This window comes from Onychostruthus taczanowskii, unplaced genomic scaffold (assembly GCF_017590055.1).
Source record: "Onychostruthus taczanowskii isolate IOZ18803 unplaced genomic scaffold, ASM1759005v1 scaffold17, whole genome shotgun sequence".
In the NCBI taxonomy this organism is placed as follows: Eukaryota; Metazoa; Chordata; class Aves; order Passeriformes; family Passeridae; genus Onychostruthus; species Onychostruthus taczanowskii.
The window spans coordinates 1,244,728-1,250,795 of record NW_024498906.1 but is presented as its reverse complement, the minus strand read 5'-3'; positions in this window follow the sequence as shown (position 1 = coordinate 1,250,795).

Sequence of the window (6,068 nt, the reverse complement as noted above, 5' to 3'; positions counted from 1 at the left end):
ATTCTAAAAGAGTAAAAAAAAGAATCTTAGTATCAAACAACAGATATATACAGAAAAAGGTTGAATATGATCTCTCTTCTATAGATGAACAATCTAATTACTGTCTACCACTTTATTGTCCCTTTCCATCAGACATGTCACGAGTGTTTCCAATGCATCCCAGGTGAAGATAAGCCATGTGCTATGTGATGGCTCTTACCATGCAGAGTATCTGCCTCCAAACCCATGCAAGGCTTGTTGAACCAGAGTCAGCCTGTAGTAGGCTGTCTGGCTGCACATAGACTGTCCCAGAAGCTGTCACTTCATAGTACTTGAAATTCCAGTCTTCAACTCAGAAATAATTTATTGCAAAGTCTACATACCCTGAAGTGTTTGGAAAATTAGGTGTTTCCTGTGCTTAATCCTCTGCAGAATCCCAGTACTAACAGTCAGGTTTGTGACTTCCATGTCTATATACTCCTGCATCTCAGGCAGAGCAAGGGAGGAAGGTGTCTTCTGAAAAAGGTTTTTCAACCTCTGTTTTTCCTCCCAAGAATTTTAGTATGATTAAAAAGATACTTTGTTAAATGGATTTATGCTGGTGTAAAATCAAAGGCAGGGTGGATCAGCTGACCTTTTAAGAACGACTTTCCTCTCTTCCAAACTAGCAAAAGATTGAAAAATGGACAGGGTTGAAAAGGAAGTTGACACTTCAGCAAAAAGGTCTTTGAGAAGTACTGAAACAGTTTCCAAAGGTCTCCCCACACTCCCTGATTCCATCGCACACAAAGTGAGCAGAGATCAACACTGCAAAACAAGGGATTAAACAGTAGAGTTAAACTGGAGAAGGAAATCTTCTCTCCTTTGATATACCAAAAGCAGATTGCCTTTTTTAAAACCCAATGGTATCACATTTTAGTCTGCCTTTACACCATCAGTCTCTTATTTTGCAGCTGAGATATACATACTTTGTTTAAAAGATACAGCAAAGCCAAGAACAGAGTTAAGACAGGACAACTATGAACACGAATTTTCCTCTCAGGAAAAGAAAAAAAAAAAAGTGTTTTCAGGGGTGAAAGTACTTGGCATGAAAGCTAAAATCCTTTCCCTAGTATGTGAAAGATACACACTGCAGACCATACACTGGAAAAGTGTCCCGTGGTAAAAAAGATCCTTCTCTGTTGCTTTACCAGTTACACAGTTGTAGGAATCAACAGGGGTATAGTAACCTCCTTGGCTTTATTTTAACAGTTCATACTATGATAAAAGTCTTACTACATAAGAGCATTTAGTGTGGAACCATTAGAGTCAGTGTCAATTTTCAGAAGTTGACAGAGCTTTTTTTGTAAAATAAGTTTTAAAAAAAGAAAAGCAAAAATGTGAAATGTTCCCAGAACGGGAATTTGCCTGCCAAGATCCACACAGACTTACTTTTTATGGACAAGTTACAACTCCTTTAAAATGTTTATTTAATGGAAATATAAATGTCAGTACAATTTAAAGAGAGTGAGTGCCATAAATAGAGAATTGAAAGGTTTAATTGTCCTTTCCAGGTGTTCTCTTCAGAATTGCTCTCCTTGGCAACCCTTCCTTGTAGCTTCCCATAATGTTGATTAGCACCTTGGTCTGGGCTTTTGGGTATGTGAGCCTTTCATCACCCTCAAGATTTTATAATTTGAGGATCATGTCCTTTGTTTGGCCAAAAGTGTATTTTATTCTAAGGGAAAGCAGAGTGTTAGTAGAAATTCCTCTCAGTGTGATAGACCAGCTGAGGCTGGAGGGGACCTCTAGAGATAATCCAGTCCAAATTCTTGCTCAGAGCAGGGACTGTTGCAGCAGTTGCCAAGGATCATATCTGGACTCCTGAACATCTCCAAAAGTAGAGACTCCACAAGCTGGGCAACCTCCTTCAGAGTTCAATGACTCTCACCATAAAATATCCTTTTCTTATGTTTAAATGACATTTCTTGCATTTCAATTTGTGCTCTGTTCACCTTTTAGCCCAGTAGGTAATAATTCCTCTCAATTCCAAAGAATGGAGCATGAGCACATTTGCTTTGTAGAGGGAGAAGTAATGAACAACACAATGCTCATCGTGCTGCTACATATAATCATTCACTTGTCATGTAAGGTACATGTAAGGAATTTTGTTAAAGAAAACATTATCAAAGATCTCTCATTTCTTTTGGCCTCAATACCTAACAAATTGCCTCTACCTTTACCCCATTTTGGAATGTAAATGCAACAGGGACACTTTACTGGAATACAGTCTGACAGGACATGGCTGCAACATGGAACTCAGCAGTGCCAAATAACATGGTGAATACAAATATCACTTGCCATCAGTAATGACACAAGTAGTGAAATGCATATTTCATTGGTGAGTCAAGGCTTTTAGAAGTTAATCACAGAGACACAGTTGTTTTTATTATTACTGTTTTAAAACCCTTCCTGGACTTTCAGTAAGGAAGATACCACATATTTCTTTTTTTTATGAAGAAACTACTACAGTCAAGAGAAAATCTTACCCTGGGTTTTGTACTCAGTATTTGACAACATAGGTAAAATCACAGCTGGATAGACTAAACCTCCTTATTTAATGATTACATATCTAAAAGATTTCTTTCATATATTGGCTCAGTTAACATTCAGCAAACACTACACTCATGGTACCCACACCTATGTGCTACTTTCTGACAAAAGATCATTAACAAGTAGTTATTCTATTGGAATGTTAGATAGGTGTATCTACTCCAAGGACTCTTTTGTAAGATGCAGATTTATTGGTCAGGCACAAATTTTTATGAGAGGCAGCTGCTTTTCACAAATCAAGCTCTCAACTTTGTGCCTAATATGTGAAGTTTTAAGATTAGGTTTTAGATCCTCCTCCCTTGATACATTTAAATCCTTTCAGCATCACAGCTAGTCCATATAATTTCCTTATCCTAAAATTTGTCACTCATTGTTTATGTCTTTGTAATGCTGAAAGCAGAAAATAGACCAAAGGACTCATAGATAATTTTATTTAATCTCTAGTTTAATCTGTTAAAACAAAAACGCTAACATATTTTTTACCTAAAGAGCTGCAATTTACACGATTGATAACTAGTACATGATATTACAGAACAGGAGTGATTTTCAGGAAGGACTATATTTATATGTGAAACAGAGAAGGGTAACAATTTCAATTGCTTTTTGTATCTTCAATCAGTTTCTAGAGTTCACAGAAATGTATCACATGGTAGAAAAGAAGACAGAACCCCACAAAATCAAGAGCCACAGAAATGACCTCTTTTGCTTTGTTTTTAGACCAATTAGATTTGATATGAAAGGTATTGTATTAATACCATTCATTGAAATAGTCAGTCCCCTAAATTTATGCTCCCTGGGGTCGTCCATATACACATCACAGGGCAAAGCATCCTTCCAGTCCTGCCCACTAAGAAAAAGTGAAGTCCTAAGAAGCATCTTTGTGAAACAACAGCTTTAAACCTTCACAGCATAAATGAAAAGGGAAACAGACCTTACTTCTCCTACTACCTCCACTCTCCTTTTTCTCTTGTCAGTTACACGTTTCTTTCCTACAAAGACATGAATTATATAATTAGAACAAATTCAATTTGGATACGTAAATTCTAAACATGAAGTTAATACTGAAACATGTCAGGGTAATATCTCCCTAGGAAGCATGTATACATACACAAACATAAATAGAGTTTAAAGTAGTAGTAGTAGTAGTAGTAGTAGTAGTAGTAGTAGTAGAAGTAGTAGTAGTAGTAGTAATAATACCAATAATAATAATACCCAAACCATTTAGAAAGAATAATGTGAAATTCTGGTTAAGATGAAATTAATGGGAATTTAATCACTGACTTTGTTGGAGTTGTTTCTACATTTAATCTTGTTGAACACAGGTTAAAATAAAACTCTTCAGTTGTTAAATCCTTGAAATACAGTATTTTCCCACTAGGAGAATTCATGGCCAAACTGGATATCAACACCAGTTTATGGTATCTGTGTTCCCATTTTCTGGAGAGTCTTCTAGATCCAGGAAAAAAAAAAAGAATTATTTAAGATGTTTTCATATGATCATGTTGTTTCAGCAGGGAAGATTAGACTCCTTCTCTTCAAGAAAGTATAATTTCCTTAAATCTGCATTTATCACCTGCTGTTCCTACAAAACCAGTATTCAGTATTGCACAAGCACAATAAAGGAGGCATTGAGCAATCTGAATTAATGTAACCCTTTTTTTTTTTTTTGTTTTTGGTGCTTTCTCAAAAACATGAAAAAACTAGTGGAATTGAAAAGTTCTTTGTTACTCAATTATCCATGCTTGTTCCTCAGACCTGTTCAAGTGTGTGTTTTCTTGGTAAGTGCGTAGGAGTTTGCCTTTGGCTTCTATGCAAAACTGCCCAGATCCAGTGTAGTCCTAGAACTGTATAGATGGCATAGATGGCAGCTAAGGAGAGCAATACAAATACACTGGGTATTAAGTTCTTTACTTAGTTTTTAGGTCATTACAAATCAATTTGGTTTAGTTTCTCTATGTGTTACTGGACACCACCCAGCTGTATGCAATACATAGTTTAAATAAACAGAAATATAAATTCAGTGTTTTTCTTTTGTAAATTGCACAGCAATTTCTCCTAGTAAATTAGCTTGGTCTGAGTGGAAAGAGAATAAGTGTTTTGAAGTAAATCCCCTACTGGTAATTACATTTCAGCGATTGAAAATTCAGCAACTGGCTGATTTTTACCCAAAAATCATTCATCAGAGGTGTTGGATAGACAGACTTCCATTTATCTGTACACCAGTAACTATTCACACAACAAGAAACACAGAAAGCTTCCTAACCCTGCACGACCAATGGGTAAGGTGTCCAGGAGTAAGCTGGACTTCAATTTCCAGCCTCGTTGAACCTTTTAGTCTTTCTGAGGAGACATCACTAAGCCACATTGGTACAGAGCACTGTCTATGGACGTGTCATAAGAACACTTATATAGAGTCACTAGACAAGTCTTTTCATAGACAAATGACATTCTTATGGATTGCACCCTTAGCACTAACTTTAGGACAATTTTTATTTTCTTCCTCATTGACCTCAGACATCCAGATCAGAAGTGAAGTAGTTATAATTCTCCCAGGTGATTTAAGCAAAGAAGAGAACAGAGTTTGTGGTCCTTAAGCCTTTGAGGCAGTGAAAGATGTTCCACTAAACAAGACAGAGAAAGACAAATGACTCCTGGTTCTTTCCTATGTGAGGAACTGCAAAAGCACTGGCCTTGTGTCCAACTAGATGCCAGCTCCAAAGCATCCAAAAGCACCACTGATCTAAGCAGAAAGAAACAAGCCTCTTCATCTACCCCCATTTCTTCTTTGCAAGTATTTCTCTACAAAACTACACTCATCATGCAGACTCACTACATCCTCAGGAAGACCTGCTCTCTGTGGAGTTCCTAGAATTTGTCCTTGTCTTATCTTTTCAGTAACACTCAGAAGTGTTGTCGCTTAAAGCTCCAGCCTTTCCCTCCGCATGTGCTTTTCCTAGCTATGCCCTGGAATCAGGCTTTTTAAATTTTTTCAGCAGTGCCTAGGTACCAAACCTCCAGCCTACACGCAAGGAGCAGTTCCTAAGCATTTGGTATAAAATGAGTAATTGAAAACCCACCCTTTTCAGAACATGCTTCATTCCAAGCAACTGAAAAGTGGAAGAGGAGTGCCACAGCTTCAGCTCTCTGCCGTTGTGATAGTGAAGCTCATTTACACCACCAATAATCTGAACGGAATGAAGAAATGAATCTCATTGAAGTTCATTGAAGGCTGCTAAATGTGCAAAATCTATGGTAACAGTAGGTCTTAATGCAGTTAAGTCTATTTTAAAGGTGAAGTAAACTTTACAAGAGAGAAGGCCGGTTTAACCCTGAACACGTTGCCCACCAAGGACAACAGTTTATTCGCAGTGGGAGCTCCTGCCCCCGAGTTGGTTGCGCGCAGCCACCCAGTGTCCCCAAGCCCCGTCCCAGCGCAGCCGGCGCTGCTCGCCGGGCCGGCCTCAGCCCCAGGCGCTGCCGCAGCGCCGGGACCGCGC